Source organism: Ovis aries, chromosome 4, assembly GCF_016772045.2.
Source record: "Ovis aries strain OAR_USU_Benz2616 breed Rambouillet chromosome 4, ARS-UI_Ramb_v3.0, whole genome shotgun sequence".
NCBI classification, from domain to species: domain Eukaryota; kingdom Metazoa; phylum Chordata; class Mammalia; order Artiodactyla; family Bovidae; genus Ovis; species Ovis aries.
This window is the reverse complement of record NC_056057.1, coordinates 31,968,701-31,987,930: the sequence shown is the minus strand read 5'-3', so window position 1 is coordinate 31,987,930 and position 19,230 is coordinate 31,968,701. Positions and strand designations below refer to the sequence as shown.

General features: G+C 42.0%; 1 protein-coding gene across 10 annotated transcripts in view; it reads left to right on the top strand.

The window, feature by feature from the left end:
- Window positions 1–19,230, top strand: part of RAPGEF5 (Rap guanine nucleotide exchange factor 5) — a 314,716-nt gene that overhangs the window by 156,168 nt on the left and 139,318 nt on the right. The window lies entirely within an intron of this gene.

Genomic DNA, 19,230 nt, shown 5'->3' with positions numbered 1-19,230 from the left:
GGCTTTAATGTAATTGATAAAACAAAAGTAAATGTTTTTGTGAAATTCTGTTGCTTTTTCTGTGATATTGGCAATTTGATCTCTGGTTGCTCTGCCTTTTCTAAATCCAGCTTGAACATCTGAAGTTCATGGTTCATGTACTGTTGAAGCCTGGCTTGGACAATTTTGAGCATTAATTTGCTAGCGTGTGAGATGAGTGCAATTGTGCCGCAGTGTGAGCATTCGTTGGCATTGCCTTTCTTTGGGATTGGAATGAAAACTGACTTTTTCCAATCCTGTGGCCACTGCTGAGTTTTCCAAACTTGGTGGCATATTGAGTGCCTCACTTTCACAGCATCATCTTTTAGTATTTGAAAAAGCTCAATTGGAATTCCATCACCTCCACTAGCTTTGTTTATAGTGATGCTTCCTAAGGCCCACTTGACTTTGTATTCCAGGATGTCTGGTTCTAGGCGAGTGATCACACAGTTGTGATTATCTGGGTCATGAAGATCTTTTTTTGTACAGTTCTTCTGTGTATTCTTGCTACCTCCTCTTAATATCTTCTGCTTCTGTTAGGTCCATACCATTTCTGTTTTTTATTGTGCCCATCTTGGCATGAAATGTTCCCTTGGTATCTCTAATTTTCTTGAAGAGATCTCTAGTCTTCCCCATTCTATTGTTTTCCTCTATTTCTTTACATTGATCACTGAGGAAGGCTTTCTTATATTTCCTTGCTGTTCTTTGGAACTCTGCATTCAAATGGGTATACCTTTCCTTTTCTCCTTTGCCTTTAGCTTCTCTCCTTTTCACAGCTATTTGTAAGGCCTCCTTAGACAACCATTTTGCCTTTTATTTTCTTGGGGGTAGTCTTGATCCCTGCCTCCTGTACAGTGTCTCGAACCTCTGGCCATAGTTCTTCAGGTACTCTATCAGAACTAATCCCTTGAATCCATTTGTTACGTCTACTGTATGATCCTAAAAGATTTGGTTTAGGTCATACCTGAATGGTCTAGTGGTTTTCCCTACCTTTCTTCAATTTAAGTCTGAATTTGGCAATAAGGAGTTTATGATCTGAGCCACAGTCAGCTCCATATCTTGTTTTTGATGACTGTTTAGAGCTTCTCCATCTTTGGGTGACAAGAATATAATCAGTCAGATTTCTGTATTGACTGTCTGGTGATGTCCATGTGTAGAGTCTTCTCTTGTGTTGTTGGAAGAGGGTGTTTGCTATGACCAGTACATTCTCTTGGCAAAAGTCTGTTAGCCTTTGCATTGCTTCATTTTGTACTCCAAGGCCAAATTTGCCTGTTACTCCGGGTATCTCTTAACTTCCTCCTTTTGCATTCCACTCCCCTACAACGAAAAGGACATCTTTTTTGGGTGTTAGTTCTAGAAGGTCTTTTAGGTCTTCATAGAACCGCTCAACTTCAGCTTCTTCAGCTTTGCTGGTTGGGGCATAGACTTGGGTTACGGTGATACTGAATGGTTTGCCTTGGAAATGAACAGAGAGATCATTCTGTCGTTTTTGAGATTGCACCGAAGTACTGCATTTCAGACTCTTTTGTTGACTATGATGGCTCCTCCATTTCTTCTAAGGGATTCCTGCCCGCAGTATTAGATATAATGGTCACCTGAATTAAATTTGCTCATTCCAATTCATTTTAGTTCACTGATTCCTAAAATGTCAGTGTTCACTCTTGCCATCTCCTTTTGGCCACTTCTAATTTACCTTGATTCATGGACCTAACATTCCAGGTTCCTATGCACTATTGCCATTTACAGCATTGGACCTTGCTTCTATCACCAGTCACATCCACAACCGGGCATTGTTTTCATTTTGGCTCCATCCCTTCATTCTTTCTGGAGTTATTTCTCTAGTGATCTCCAGTAGCATATCGAGCACCTACCGACCTGGGGAGTTCATCATTCAGCATCCTGTCTTTTTGCCTTTTCATACTGTTTCATGGGGTTCTCAAGGCAAGAATACTGAAGTGGTTTGCCATTCCTTTCTCCAGTGGACCATATTTTGTCAGAACTCTCCACCATGACCTGTCTGTCTTGGGTGGTCCTATGGGGCGTGGCTCATAGTTTCTTTGAGTTAGACAAGGCTGTGGTCCATGTGATCAGTTTGATTAGTTTTCTATGATTTTGGTTTTTATTCTGTCTGCCCTCTGATGGAGAAGGATAAGAGGCTTATGGAAACTTCCTGGTGGGAGAGACTTGGGAGAAACTGGTTCTAGTTCTGATGGGTGGGGCCAGGCTCAGTCGATCTTTAATCCAGTTTTCTGTTGATGGGTGGGGCTGTGTTCCCTCCCTGTTGTTTGACCTGAGACCAAACTATGGTGGAGGTACTGAAGACAATGGCAGCCTCCTTCAAAAGGTCCCATGCACACACGCTGCACTCAGTGCCCCCAACCGTGCAGCAGCCACCACCGACCCACTGGGGACCCCTCCGCTAGGGACCCCTGGACACTCACAGGCAAGTCTGGGTCAGTCTCTTTTGGGTCATTGCTCCTTTCTCCTGGGCCCTGGTTGCACAAGGTTTTGTCTGTGCCCTCCAAGAATCTGTTTCCCCAGTCCTGTGTAAGTTCTGTAATCAAATCCCACTGCCCTCCAAAGTCAAGTTCTCTGGGGGTTCTCAGTCCCTTTGCCAGATCCCCAGTTTGGGAAATCTGTTGTGGGTCCTAGAGCTTTCTTAACAGTGTGAGAATTTCTTTGATATAATTGTTCTGCAGTTTCTGGGTTGTCTCCTCAGTGGCTCTGTGGTGGGCTTAATGGTGACCTCCTCCAGGAGGGCTTATAGCAGAGGTTTTGTGACTCAGGTAGCTGCACCCAGAGCCCCTGCCCCTGTGGCAGGCTACGGCTGACCCATACCTCTGCAGGAGACTCAAACACAGGTCTGGCTCGGTCTCTGTGGGGTCTTTGGGTCCTGGTGCGCTCAAGGTTTTGTTTGAGCTCTCCAAGTGTCTCTGGTGGGTATGGGGTTTGGTTCTAAGTGTGATCTCACCCCTCTTACTGTCCTGTTGGGGCTTCTCCTTTTCCCCTGGATGTGGAATATCTTTTTTTCGTGGGATCCAACATTCCCCTGTCAATGGTTGTTCAGCAAGGAGTTGTAGTTTTGGAGTTCTCACAGAGAAGATGAGCTCACGGCCTTCTGCTGCACCATCTTGCCCGTGGTATTCCTGGCACCCTCATGTTCTTTCTCAAAGCTGATGTAGGTGATAATTTTCATCAGTGTAGATTTCTCTCTTGGTATGTCTCTGCTCTGTCCGGTTGCTCATTTTCTTCAGCTCATCCAATTTTAGTTTAGAACTCCTCTGCGTTTGATGTCCTTAGTGGTATTTTCCAAATTCCTCCTTGTAGGGTACATTATCACTCCTCTGAGAACTAACTACCTTTGACCTTAAAAAAAAAAAAAAAATCTAACCCAAATTACAGATGAAGGTTACTGCTGTAAGTCCTCGACGATCTTGAAGCAGATGAAACCCCAAGAAGTCAACAGGACACATAACTTTTGGTGCAAGTGTTAGAGAAGAAGAGATTTGAGATGGGATTTCTTTTTACAACTCTCTAGGAAAAAAGACAAAAGACAAAAGAAGAGGTGGTTATAACTGCAGCACATTGTCAACTTCACAGCAAAGTCTTTCCGTGCTTAATGTCCAGAAGTTGTGACATGAACTCCATCAGTTTTTCCATCAGCCATGAACTTGTTCTCTCATGCTTCCTAGCATTCTTTCTAGTAAACGTCATCTCACATTTTCCCTCTCTGGAATCCTGCTTTACAGGTAAAAAGGACCTGATTTTCTGCTCATTAACTAGGACCTGCACTTAACCTGGGCCTGTGACTGTTCTCCCACGTCATCTTTTCCTTAGATAGAATCTCCTGGGAAACGCTTTTCAGGGAGGCACCAGGAACTGAGTCTTAATGAACAACCAATTGTCCTGTATCACCAAAAGCACGACACTAGGAAACTCGAAGACCCCAGCTCCTCAAGGCTGTGTGTCAGTGGTCTTGCTCCTCTCCCTCATTTAGAACTCCTCTCCTTTGCCATGGATAGTCTTTCTCCTGAACCTTCCCTTGTTTTCTTTAAGGCTTCTCTTTCACAAGAATGTGCTATATCCTTTCTGGGTCTGGAAGCATATAAAGTGGCTAGGATTCCTTTAGTTCATCCTTCTGGATGAATCTATGAGTTGGATTTGATACGGTGGAGAAATTCCTGTTTGGGCAGTCATGTCCGAAGAGAGGGCTTCCCTAGTGGCTCAGATGGTAAAGAATTTGCCTGCAGTATGGGAGACCCAGGTTCGATCCCTTGGTCAGAAAGATCCCGTGGAGAAAGGAATGGCTGCCCAGTCCACTATTCCTGGGGCTTCCCTAAAGAGAATGGTGACAGCTTTTTTGATTGGAATTGTTCACATTGGTACCAGTTCAGGAAGAAGAAATAGCATGGGATTTGAGTTTTGTCGAATGTTTAAAAAGTTAGAACTTGGGAGACTTATTTAAGAGATGATATGTAGAGTTAGTAAGGTCTAGAAATAATCTTAGGTTAGGGGAAGAGGGGAGAATCTGTCACAATGAGTACGCAATGCACACCATCCACTGATGAATTTTGCTGCATTTAGAAATACGGCCTTTTTAATGCTAAAGTGCTGATCTCCACTCACTCTTTTTCTGGGCTAGCTGCCTCTTCCTTTCCGGGGAACAGAGGGAGTGGAGTTAATCTCCATTTTCTGAGTCTGTCACAGACTTGAGTGAGCATGTTTGTTCAGAGAATAAAAATGAGTGACTCCCCCAGGGAATGAGTTACCTTGTGTCTGGGGACTGCAAGATCTTGAACACCTTGCCACCTTGTATTTCTCATCTGCGGGGAACATACAATTCCCACTTGGAACTGTAGCCTGGTTCCCGCCCTTCCAGGGGCTTCAGAGCTGCTACGTGATTTGGGGAAGGTCAGGTGGATTGAGATTTGAGAGGAAGTGTCAAATGAGGCCCAGGAAGACAGATCTGGTTTCAGGAAGCATCAAGAAAGCCCCGGAGCACTTGTAGCACAGTCTTGGTGTAGTTTTCCTTGTTCTTGATATTTCTAAGGAGTTGTGGGGTTGATTAGTACCTTTCCTCGTTGTGCTTTAGAGCTACCTTGATCAGCTGTCACAGTGTTCAAGGCACCTTTGGCTGTGGGTTTTTAAGTCTCTAGGACCATGTGGAGAGCTAGTTACAGCTCCTTTAGTTTCTCTCAGGTAGGATCTCACGGTAACACATCACAAAGCCCACGATTATCAATGTGAACACGTAACTCAGTGGTATTTTTCTCTCCTTTGTAAATCAAACAGGCTTAATATAGTCTACATCTACCACTCATCAAGTTGATTCTCTTCATCTTGGGAATACCTCCCTAAATAGCAAAAGATACAGATGTACACACACATGACTTTTTAAAACTAAATACGAACTTATTGTTTCTACTTTCAAAGAAACCAGGACTTGCCTGGTCACTGAGACAGTAAAGCGTCTGCCTACAGTGCTAGAGACCCGGGTTCAGTCCCTGAGTTTGGAAGGTTGTCTGGAGAAGGAAATGGCAACCCACTCCTGGAAAATCCCATGGACAGAGGAGTGTGGTAGGCTATAGTCCGTGGGGTCGCAAAGAGTTGGACATGACTGAGCGACTTCACTTTTCAAAGAAACCGTCTGTACATGCTCGGATCTTGTGGTAACCTAATTTAACTCTAGCCTTGTGATGTATGTTTTGGTTTTTGGTGAATAGCATAGTACATGGTGTTTTGCCTATGAGCAAATTTTGCCAATGTGCCAATGAGCACATTGTGGGGACATTAACTTAAAAGCATCATTTCAGAAAGATGTCTGTGTGCAGAACCCATGCAAGAATAAAATGTGACTTGAAGAATCACTTGTCAATAAGGGAAGAAGAGTGTGTGTGTATACAATATATTATGATCTTTGGGTATCAGTTCCCAAGAAGAAGAGAATTTTTCTCTGTAATATATATGCAAAATAGACCTTTTTAATTGACAGGGTATACAGATAGACTGTAATTCAAAAGCATCAATTCTTCGGTGCTCAGCTTTCTTTACAATCCCAACTCTAACATCCATACATGACTATGGGAAAAACCATAGCCTTGACTAGACAGACCTTTGTGGACAAAGTAATGTCTCTGCTTTTTAATATGCTGTCCAGGTTGGTCATAACTTTCCTTCCAAGGAGTAAGTGTCTTTTTATTTCATGGCTGCAGTCACCACCGGCAGTGATTTTGGAGCCCAAGAAAATAAAGTCTGCCACTGTTTCCACTGTTTCCCCATCTACTTCCCAAGAAGTGATGGGACCAGATGCCATGATCTTCATTTTCTAAATGTTGAGCTTTAAGCCAACTTTTTCACTCTCCTCTTTCACTTTCATTGAGAGGCTCTTTAGTTCCTCTTCACTTTCTGCCATAAGGGTGGTGTCATCTGCATATCTGAGGTTATTGATGTTTTTCCTGGCAATCTTGATTCCAGCTTGTGCTTCATCCAGCCCAGAGTTTCTCATGATGTACTCTGCATAGAAGTTAAATAAGCAGGGTGACAATATACAGCCTTGACGTTCTCCTTTTCCTATGTGGAACCAGTCTGTTGTTCCATGTCCAGTTCTAACTGTTGGTTCCAGACCTGCATACAGATTTCTCAAGAGGCAGGTCAGATGGTCTGGTATTCCCATCTCTTTCAGAATTTTCCACAATTTTGTGTGATCTACACAGTCAAAGGCTTTGGCATAGTCAATAAAGCAGAAATAGATGCTTTTCTGGAACTCTCCTGCTTTTTTGATGATCCAGTGCACGCTGGCAATTTGATCTCTGGTTCCTCTGCCTTTTCTAAAACCAGCTTGAACATCTGGAATTTCTTGGTTCACGTATTGTTGAAAACTGGCTTGGAGAATTTTTAGTGCCAAAGAATTGATGCTTTTGAACTGTGGTGTTGCAGAAGACTCTTGAGAGTCCCTTGGACTGCACAGAGATCCAACCAGTCCATCCTAAAGGAAGTCAGTCCTGAATATTCATTGAAGAGACTGATGCTGAAGCTGAAGCTCCAATACATTGGCCACCTGATGTGTAGAACTGACTCATTTGAAAAGATCCTGATGCTGGGAAAGATTGAAGGCAGGAGGAGAAGGGGACAACAGAGGGTGAGATGGTTGGATGGCATCACTGACTCAATGGACATGAGTTTGAGTAAACTCCGGGAGTTGGTGATGGACAGGGAGGCCTGGTGTGCTGCAGTCCATGGGGTCGCAAAGAGTTGGAGACGACTAAGCAACTGAACTGAACAGATAGACCATTTATTTAGCCATCATTTTGTACATTAATAGTCACAGGTTTGTGGAGTGTTACTGTGAAATCCTATCTAAGGCAAGTGGAAGGAGCTTTCAAAGGATGATCCATGAACATTTCATGTTGGGTTGCTTCTTTTGTGCATTTGTTTAAAATAGAACTTCTTATAGCTGCTTAGATGAAATTTAATTTTACATAGTTAAATGGTCAGTCAATGGTACAGTTTTAGTATTATGTCCATTTGTGAAGAAGGACCAGGAGGCATGTAAAAAAGAGAAAACTACTTGAGTTTTTGGTGGTGATGGAATAAGTAAATTTTAAATTAATTTTTTTTATGCTGTTGTATTAATATAATCAGAATATGAGGAAATTTTATGTGCATACTAGGTGGTTAGAATTAGGGTGAATTCTGTGTCAAAATGATGATAATTGTTACTATGAATTATGCTTTGCAAATTTTAAAAATTTATCTGACACTTGGGTTATTTAACTTGACTATAAAGACAATAATTAAAAAAAAAAATTTCCAGAATAAAAAAGTTGCCCATAGTGAAACTGCTTAGAAATGACTCACTACTGACACTTTAGTGTTTATTACTTTCTAGTTTATGTGTGTGTATATTTTGTAAAATATGTCAAAAAAATGACTCTTATTTTGAGGCCCGTACTTTTCCCTTAATGTATTTTCAGCACCAGCAGTACCTCCTGTGACATCGGTTGTGGTTCATAGCACCCTATACCATGGATTTATCATCCCCTGACCATTATGGTTGTTTTCCATTTTTTGTATTAGAAACAGCACAGATGAACTTCTATATGGGGAAATTATTGAAGAAACTTGTTTGCAGATATAAATGTATTAGCCAGTTGCTGAGTTATGAAGACCAAATGAGATCTGGGTAAAAGGCTGAGACTGGGTGATTTTTGTTGAGTTCTTACCTTGTGCAAGCATCCTGCTTCTGTTTCTTATGCAGCATCACATTTCAGCCTTGCACACCACAGGGGGTTGTTATTTGCATTGCAGAGGTGAAGCATTTGAGACAGGAAATATTGAGTAATTAAAAATAGCAATTTTTACTATTGTACAGTAATTGCTATAGTAATGAAAAATAGCAATTTAGGGTTCAAAAAGCAATTCTCTACATTATCTTCACTTAGGATACTTCATAGTTACTGAATAGGTCTCAATAGGTGGGGTTTGATTATAGAGTCTTCTTATTTGAAGAATTGTATAAAATGAAACCTATGCAATTTTATTAAACAGCATTTTAACTTTAGCCTGTTAGGGATCATGAGATACTGCAAACATGACTGCATGGTTTAACAATTCAGATATTTATTCAGACTGGCTCTCAAGTCATGGGATTCCATTGTGTGAACTCAGAGGTATGTTCTGGTAAAGATGTTACAGCAGGTAAATCATGACCCAGGACTAGACTTATTAGCATGTTACTATAAAATCCTAAAATGGGGTTCAAGGCTAGTTTTCCAAGCGGGCTCTGAGGATCTGAGTTGCTGTACCTTAGTAGGTAGAATGACCCCAAAGATGAATGCACTATTTGGCACCTGTAAATACTCACTATGTGGTAAAAGGTACTCTGCTGATGTAATTAGTGTACAGATCTGGATCGTCTGCAAGTACCCAGTCTAATCCTGTGAACCTTGCTCGGTGAGCATCAAAGAGAAATGGCAGAAGAGAGAATAAGGAAAGATCCCGAGCGTGAGGATTCAGTGTGTTGCTGCTGGCTCTGAGAAGTAGGTCTTCCTGTGCCAGGACCAGAGAGAGGCTTCGAGGAGCTCAGGGCAGGTTCCAGGTGACGCAAGCAAGGGAATGGGTCCCCTAGTCACATAGATGCAGGAACCAGACTTTGCCAACAACCTGGATGCACTTGGAAGCATCTTCTCTCCCAGGGTCTCCACAGGGAACACAGCTCCGCCTGTACCTTCATTTTTGGCCTCATAAGTCTCTAAGCAGAGGATCCAGCTGAACCATGCTTCCTCTGCACTTCTAACCTATGGCAGTGTGAGATGATCAGTGGGTGTTCTCTTAAGCTTCTCAGTGGGTCGTGATTTGCTAGGGCAAATACAAAAGCAATACACACTCCTTGTTGAATACAGCTGCAATCCCTTGATTCATTCAACAGCAGTTGTCTCTTGGATGCCAAAAGCTGCCAGGCCACAGCTCGTTGGTTGATCCCCCTGAAGTTTCAAAGTGAATTTCTAAATCTGAGGTCTGTCTTACATGCATTTGTAAAAGCTTCAGAATTCTGTAGAAATCTAAAAGCATATTTTAAAAAATACATAAACTCTAGAAATACCTGCCCTGTAGGCACTGTTATAACTTTTCAGTGAAGCCTGTCAGTCACTTTTATGCTACTGGCAATATGGGGGCCATGTAGGAGGCATATGATAAGCAGAAGCAATACTGATTGTCAAGGAGTTTTAATAATTTAGATGGGAAGAAGGGTTTAAACAAATGAATAGTAAAGCAACTAGGGACTGAAATGTCCTTCTATTATAATTTGTTGTTAAGCTCAGCTGTATTACTTATAGTAATGCGATGATGATGATGGTAATGGTAGCTAACATGCAAAGTAGCACTCACTATTGCAGTCGCCATTCCTGGATGCTTTATAGGTGTTAACTCACTTCATGCCCATAGCAGTCCCGTGCTGTGGGGTGGAGGGCTGTGACTCTGCCCCAACAACCAGATTCCCAGGTCTCCCTCAAGGTTGGCATAAACTAGACGGAGATTTCCTGTTCCTCTTACAGGCTTTTGGATCTTGTGTCCTGTATCTTGTTCTTCCAGGATGTCCTCCCACATTCGCAGTTTTTGTAGATAGACTTCCTGGTTGGAAGGGGTCTTAGATGATCTGGATTCATGCCAGTGCAGGACGTGTAACGGCCCTTGTTGTTCAGTTGCTCAGTCGTGTCTGACTCTTTGTGACCCCGTGAACTGCAGCATGCTAGCCTTCCTTGTCCTTAACTAAGTCTCTGAGTTTGCTCAAACTCGTGTCCATTGAGTCAGTGATGCCATTCAACCATCTCATCCTCTGTTGACCCCTTCTCGTCTTTTCTTCAATCCTTCAACTTCTATAGGACCTATCCCTTCTGATGGGAGATCCTCACTGTAGATCCTTGGAATGTCTAGAGCTATAGGTTATACTCCTGCTGCAGTTTAGAAACTTACTTCCAAAAAGCACACTAATTAAGAAAGGGCATGTAAGAAATGACACGTAATATGAAATAAAAGGCATGCTAAAGACATAAGTTTGCAAATTATGTCTTTAAAGATACTTTGTTAAATAAACCATATCATATAAATCTATTGAAGAATCATTACATGTGACACAGATTGAAAATACTCTGGTCTTACCAGAAAATGGAAAAAAGTAACTTGAGATATAAAATGTATATTAAAAAAATGTATTGATGTAAGCATAATTAATGTTTTATTTCATTGTCATAGCAAAACCCAGGGTGTCCAATGTGTACATGTTTCCTTATAACATTTCATATATATAAAATGTTCATCAAGAAATTCACGTGGATGAGCAGTTAGAGCTTTGGGGAAATGACTAGATCAAGAATTGTGAGAGCAGCTTTGAAGACTGAAGGAGCAGATTCCCCTGCTCTTTTGAAAAGATGTCAGTGTCATTTGCTTGCTCTTTTCAGATTACATTTGGCCGGTACATCTGTAGCATCTCCTGTTGTTTGTGCCATGAAATTGAAGAGATTTCCACAGTAAGGAATGGCCTCCAACTGTTCTTTTTCATCTGTTTGTTGAGATTTGCACCCCCCGCCCCCCGTCTCTGTTAGCTAGATGAAATGGCAATAATATCCCCAACTGTTCTACTGCAGACTGACAGGCGACTCCCAGGAGGTTTATGCTTGTTCTCTTTTGATGATAGTGGATAATTTGGGTAGGAGGCATTCATAAAACAAATCTTTAGAATAAGTCCTTGGTCTGGGAACTTCTGAAATTTGCCTTCCCATATGAAGCATCTTCTACTGAACTTCACATAGTAGACCATTTCCACTGTGGGTAGCTCTGAGTATTTGAAAGTTTGTAGAGCTAAAACATGCCTTTTTTGCCACAAGAGAAGCCACTGCAATGAAAAGCCCACACATCACAACAAAGAGTAGCCCCTGCTTGCCACAACTAGAGAAAACCCAAGCACACCAATGAAGAACTCCCTCACCCAAAGAAAGGAGATGTGGAAATAGGTGATACTGAAGACCAGATGAAAAGAATATTATATATGAAATATTGGACATTGGACTCTGTCATGGTGTCATGGGAAGTCTTTGAAGAGTTTTTTAGCAAGCGATGTAATATAAGATATATATTTTCTATTGAGTATGATGTGGTTTGAAGAGAGGTAAATGAGAGGCAGCAGTCTGAGTTGGGAGGAGATGGTGGGCTGCGTTAGAACAAGAACAGCTCACTTCTTGGCTTGAGACCCTGGGTACATGGTGGTACCATTCACTGCCTGGGTATATGGGCCATGCTGCAGATTAGAGAGAGGAGGGAAGTGGTAAGAAAGCGACTTCACATTTGGAAGTGTTGAGTTTGAGTTGCTCATGGGGCATTTAGGTCCTGGAGGTAGATGGGGATGAGACTTTTGGACCCTGGAAATGCGGATAGATTGAGAGTGAAGTAAGCCAGAAAGAAAAACACCAATACAGTATACTAACACATATATATGGAATTTAGGAAGATGGCAATGACGACCCTGTATGCAAGACAGCAAAAAAGACACAGATGTGTATCTGTGGACTTTTGGACTCAGAGGGAGAGGGAGAGGGTGGGATGATTTGGGAGAATGGGAATTCTAACATGTATACTATCATGTAAGAATTGAATCGCCAGTCCATGTCTGACGTAGGGTGCAGCATGCTTGGGGCTGGTGCATGGGGATGACCCAGAGAGATGTTGTGGGGAGGGAGGTGGGAGGGGGGGGTCATGTTTGGGAACGTATGTAAGAATTAAAGATTTTAAAATTTAAAAAATAAAAAAAAATTTTAAAAAAAGAAATCCTGTGAGTAAGTGAGGTTGCCTAGGGAGGACGAATAGAAAGAGAAGGTTGAGAGGGCTAAGAACAAACCACTGAGAGGGTCATCAAAACTTAAAGATAAGGGAAAGCGAATCCTTGAGGGAAGAGGAGTGGCAGCCAGAGAGAAAAGAGAAAAGCCTGGAGGGTGTGGTGTCATGGAATCCTAGAGGCTAAGAGCAAGAGGACGTGTAACGTGCCAGACCCTGCAGTTGAGGACAAGATAAACGAAGGCTGCCACGTCACATCGACTGCGACGAGTGATCACCTCGGGGTTGTCCTGTGAATCCTGTCGCCTCCTCATAACCTAAACAGATGGTGCTTCAAACTGAGTACAGTCCAGGTGTTGCCCTCTCTGGAGTCCATCATTTCTTGGTGACCTGAATGTCATCCTCGTACTATTCCAAAACCATTGTTATGCAATTCTAAATAATCTCATTTCCATTGTTAACTTATACCTTGCTTATGATCAACTAAAACTTATCACGTCTTTTTAATGTGAACCTCGTGCATGGTAGATACATGTGCAAGCAGCAGACCTAAATAACGGACTTAAAAAGCGAACTCACATATAGGGACTTCCCCGGTGGGGCAGTGGCTAGAGACTCCGTGCTTCCAGTGCAGGGGGCCTGGGTTCAGTCCCTGAGCAGGGAACTAGGTGCCACTTGCCGCGTGTGAACCTGAAAGCTCACATGTTGAAACTAAGACCTGGCACAGCCAAGTGAATAAATGTTTAAAAAAAAGAAAAAAGGAAAAGAACTTACATGTAGGACTTTATTCCACTAGTCAGTTTCAGGTCACTTATGTATGTATTAGTCTTTGGCCAGTGATTATCTAAGTTAAAATAAATAGACATATCTGTATTTAGTCCACAAAGTCTTTATGAGATTTTTAAAAAAATATCCCTAATATCCTTGAAATAAGAATAAGCATATTTTATCGTCGTAGCATGCTTATCAAACACATCTTTGATACGGTGAGAGCAGTTATTAGGAAAACAACTATTTACTAAATAAACTATTAGGTGGAGAGCAGTACTGTCTCCATAATTAATTTTCTAATTATGGGTTGACATTAGCAGGTAATCACAGGATTATTCATGTGTCAGTCCTGTGGCAATATTAACTATTTAGAACAGAAGAGTGAATTTGGAAATAGGAAAATGGGCCACTGAGGAACAAAGAAAATTGTCACTGACTATGTGGCTATTTCTTCATGGGACAGAAGTCTAGCCACCATCACTACTCAGTTTACATCTTATCCAAAAATATGATGATGGCTTTAATAAGCATATTTATTTATTTATCTAGAATTTTTAACCCTGTTTTGGAAGCAAGTATATTTGGGAATAAAACAGGAAAGTGTATTGAATTATGTTTCTTCTTACATTCAATTTAGGAAATTGAGAAAATGTGTTCTGTGTTTTAGAAACATTTTGATTATATTATCAACATTTAAAGATTTGTAAGATTAATATGTTTACTAAAAAGCTTTAGGAAATTTGTGAATTCATGATTTTCTGTAAAATTAGTTCGTAAGGATGGTCCTTTGGTGGCATCTGTCGCTGTTGGTCTGTCCCCCACAGTGACCTTCACTGGCTTTCTCCAGCTTCTTGCTTGGTTTTCAGGGGCCTCTTCCTCCAGGAAGGCCACCACATCTTCTCAGTTGACCTCTCCATGGCCACGATCTCTGGCACTCGGGGCTTGTATTTGACACTTTCTGTTGCCTCTTGAATCTTGCGCTGATGCAAGACTCATTGAGTCTGAAAGCCTTATAAAGCCAGAGAAAAATAGACAAAATGCTGGAACTGAGACTAACCCTGATTCTTGTTGAATTTCAGGGCTATTTTGTGAGCAGCCCTGCTGGTTTTTAAACATAGAAAGCCAAAATACTTCAACATTTAAAAACATTTTTAAATTGCTGATGGGTACCCAGAGGAGAAAGGAAGTTTTGACATGTGGTTTATCAGTCCCTTCAGTTCAGTTCAGTTCAGTCGCTCAGTCATGTCTGACTCTTTGTGACCCCATGAATCACAGCACGCCAGCACGTCCATCACCATCTCCCAGAGTTCACTCAGACTCATGTCCATCGAGTCAGTGATGCCATCCAGCCATCTCATCCTCGGTTGTCCCCTTCTCCTCCTGCCCCCAATCCCTCCCAGCATCAGAGTCTTTTCCAATGAGTCAGCTCTTCTCAGGAGGTGGCCAAAGTACTGGAGTTTCAGCTTTAGCATCATTCCTTCCAAAGAAATCCCAGGGCTGATCTCCTTCAGAATGGACTGGTTGGATCTCCTTGCAGTCCAAGGGACTCTCAAGAGTCTTCTCCAACACCACACTTCCAAAGCATCAATTCTTCAGCGCTCAGCCTTCTTCACAGTCCAACTCTCACATCCATACATGACCACAGGAAAAACCATAGCCTTGACTAGATGGAACTTAGTCGGCAAAGTAATGTCTCTGGTTTTGAATATGCTATCTAGGTTGGTCATAACTTTTCTTCCAAGGAGTAAGCGTCTTTTAATTTCATGGCTGCAGTCACCATCTGCAGTAATTTTGGAGCCCCCAAAGATAAAGTCAGACACTGTTTCCACTGTTTCCCCATCTATTTCCCATGAAGTGATGGAACCAGATGCCATGATCTTCGTTTTCTGAGTGTTGAGCTTGAAGCCAACTTTTTCACTCTCCTCTTTCACTTTCATCAACAGGGTTTTTAGTTCCTCTTCACTTTCTGCCATAAGGGTGGTGTCATCTGCATATCTGAGGTTATTGATATTTCTCCAGGCAATGTTGATTCCAGCTTGTGTTTCTTCCAGTCCAGCGTTTCTCATGATGTACTCTGCATAGAAATTAAATAAGCAGGGTGACAATATACAGCCTTGACGTACTACTTTTCCTATTTGAACCATCCATTATTCACAAATCTCAAATATAAAAGCCCTAAAAAACAAAAGGTTTCGTAATTTGTGTGTTTGTGTGCTTAGTTGCTAAGTGATGTCCAACTCTTTTGTGACCCCATGGTCTGCAGCCTGCCAAGCTCCTCTGTCCATGGAATTTCCCAGACAAGAAAAGTGAAAGGGGTTGCCATTTCCTCCTCCGGGAGATCTTCTCGATGTAGGGATTGAACTCGCATCTCCAGAGTCTCCTGCAGATGGATTCTTTACCATTCTGCCACCTGGTGCCAAAATCTAACCTAAACTGAATATATTTAGTAGGAAATCCTGAGACTCCTCCTAGTCTGTCTTTATCCCATTTGGTATGAATAATCATACATTTCATTACAGGAATATTAGTGTGTCTGATTTCTTATTATAAGACTTCCCTGAGGGTGTGACATAGGTAGGGAACACTTCTGAACTACGTAAAATGTTCAGTCACCAATTCGATGAACATGAGTTTGAGCAAGCTCCGGGAGATGATAAAGGAAAGGGGAGCCTGGCGTGCTGCAGTCCATGGGGTCGCAAAGAGTCGGACATGACTGAGCAACTGAACAGCACAGGCTTGTGATAGACCACTGTAAGAATGTACTTCCTGTCAGATCTACAGCAGTGCATTTCTTCTAATTTTCTAGGCAGTGGTTTAGCGCTCTCATAATAAATAAAAACAGTGGTGAATATCAGAGCATGGCTCTTGGCCACTTTTAAATATACATTTATATGGATATGTTTTTTGATACTGATCTAAGAAGAGGGTTCCATTTGTGTCGTGATGAGAGGCTTACATTAAGGAGATCAAGTAGAAGGATAATTGTCTATAAAAGACTTTTCAGTGTAACAGACTCTTCCCCCAAGTTAATGGTTTAAAACAGCACGTATTTACTGTACCTTCTTCTTTTTTTTTTTTAAGTGAAACAGGTTAAGTGTTTATTAGGAAAAAGGGTATGTGTGGATAGACACACACAGGCGAACTCAGAGAGAGTCGCCGCATATTTAGTATCTTCATCAGTCCCTGAATGTTAGGAATTCAGGAGCATCTTAACTGGTTAGTTTTTGCTCAGGGTTCCCAGAAAGTTATTATCAAAATGTGGGCCAGGATTTCAGACATCTGGAAACTTGCGCGTTGCTGGGGTGTTACGTTTCTTTTTCAGTGCCGACAAATCCCTTATTAGTGCTTACAAAGAAAAGTCTAGTCTCTGTGTCTGCAGTTCAGAATAAACCTAACAAGGATTTGCTAAAGGAGGCTTGGAGTCCTAATTTGTTCTGAAGATTTCTGCTGCAAGTCCCTTCTTAGGGGAGTGCCTTCTCTTTGGATTTTCCTTGTCCTCCCTCAGGCAGCCTTTTTTCCCCCCACCTCCCCTGGGTTCTGTCTCTGTTCCCTTAAAGTTGCCTCTTCATCCACCTCCTGTGGGTCAGTGCAAGCGTGTTGATGGCCCTGAGTCACAGTGCTGAAAAGTTGGTTGCCTCAGTAGAGCTTTGCCCAGAAGACAGGCATTAGTCACAATTGAATATAATGAAATAATGATTGCTGGTGTGTCTTAAAAAAGTGCTAAGAGGATACTTGTTGTTCTGTCACTAAGTCGTGTCCGCCTCTTGCAGCCCCATAGACTGCAGCACGCCAGCCTTCCCTGTCCTTCACTGTCTCCCTGAGTTTCCTCATGTCCACTGAGTCAGTGATGCCTTCCAGCCATCTGTAGGAGACTCTGACGGGATCTCACCCAGTCTGTGATTTGTTTGCTCAATGCTTTCCCCTTTGTATTTTGGAGGAGGAATAACCTATCCTTGGGGTTTTGCTCAAAAATGTTTTCCCTCAGGGGCATAAATGTGGAAACTATTTTACGCGCCACCGCATGTAACATTTTGCACGTCTTCCCTGACTGCAGATGTTCAGGGGATGTGGTGTGGTACAGTAGAGTATTCTCATTTATTTTATGGGAAAAAGAAAAAGCTTAGGTTCATTTTTAACTGTGAAGTTCTTGTCTTTCTCACTATCCGTTTGTTTTTTTTTCAATCTTCTTGGCTTCCCAAAAAGTGCTCTATAGGTTTCTTGCTTATCCTTTTTCTCCCTTTCTTTCTCCACCAAATCTTTGCAGAGATGTTTTATATAGTGTTGGGAATATAACATTTTCCTTTTCTGAGCTACTTCTGTTTTGAGTCTTATTTCTAAATCGAGAAAGAAAAACTGAAGCTCTCATGAAGAGAGTATCAGATATGGAAAACTGAAGGAGGAGAATGGAGAAGACAGCTTTAAGTGAGCTGCCTTCTGCATCTTTTCCTGTCTCTGCTATCTTCCTATGTCTGAGCCAAGAAGAGTCTTCCCTGGGCGCCCATAACATTAGGAAGCCATTGACAGGGTCCCAGGGAGCCTTTGTAATCTGTATCTTTGTCCACCTCCAAATATTCTCCCCTGTAACAGGAGAGAATTCTGAAGAGAGAGGCTGTTACTACGATAAACCTTACACACAATTTCAAATATATAAAACAGGCACTAATTTGTGTTTTATTTTTTTGCTTTTTTATTACTACACATGCAAGTATTTTGTAAAGGCTTTCCTCTGATTAATCATCACTTCTATCTCTCCCAACTCTCTTTTTCTGCATAAGTTCTTCAACTAAATTTTTATGTCTGTGAGCATTTTTATTTTTTTTTAACTTTTAATTTTGTATTGGAGTAGAAGTGGCTGAGCATGCACGCATGCACGCGCACACACACACGCACACGCACACACACACACACACACAGAGCTGGCTGACAAATAATGTTGTTTCCAGTGAATAGTGAAGGGACTCAGCCACACATACATATATCCCTTCGGCCCCAAACTCCTTTCCCATCCAGGATGCCACATAACATTGAGCAGAGTTCCACGTGCTATACGATAGGTCTTTTGTTTGTTATCCATTATCAGTACAGCAGTGTGCACGTGTCAGTCCCAAATTCCCTAACTGCCCCTTCTCCCCGTCCTCCTCTCAGCAACCATCAGATGTTCTCTGAGTCTTTAGTCTCTTTCTGTTCTGCAAGTTCATCTGTATCATTTCTTTTTAGATTCCAGATATAAGGGGTGTCGTGTGATACTTCTCCTCCTCTGTCTGACTTACTCCACTCACTGTGACAGTCTCTGGGTCCATCTGTGTTGCTGCAGATGGCATCATTTCGTTTTTCTCAATGACTCAGTGATACCCCCTTGTATATGTGTACCACATCTTTATCCATTCCCCCACGAGTGTTTTTGGATTTCAGACCCCCACCATTAGTTAGTGAGGGGCTGATTATCTTCTCATGACAGTATAATTTTCCTGAGGAAGTCCCAAGAAAGCCAAGGATCAGTTGAATCGAGAGTATATAGACCCTTTGGACTGGCATTCATACTGGCCAGCCCGGGAAGCGTGACAGTACAGCAGTGTGCGGGAGGGGCAGTGCTTTCTTCAGGGATGACGGTACGTTGATCCTTGTGGTATGGATCCCAGGCAGAGTCCCAGTGTCTCACTGAGCTGCTTTTGCCTTCACATACCTCAGCGTAAATTAGATTAATTTCCATAGCAAATCTTCTTTAACCTTGAACTTTCACACTCTGCCTTTAAAATGTCACTTGTGTAACACATTAAGCTGCAGGGCCCTTCCAAACTCACTACCACCACCCCTTCAGACCTTCAAAAGTGTCCCAGATATTATCCTCATGTTATCTTTTTTTCCCCCACATTATCTTTGCAAGTGACAGTGGTTATCTTTCTTGGTCTCTGTTTTATGTTCCTTTCTGAGAGAGGATTTAAGCATATATGTTCAGGGAAGAGAGAGAGAATGAGTGAATAAGCAAAAATCTGGACAATAAGTGAGGTTGAAGGTGCTTAGGATATTAAAGTTCATCCTGCCTGTTCCCATTTCACCTGCCCTGTGTGTTGATAGCATTTGCTTTTATGCAGCGTGTTATCTGAAACGGTTGCT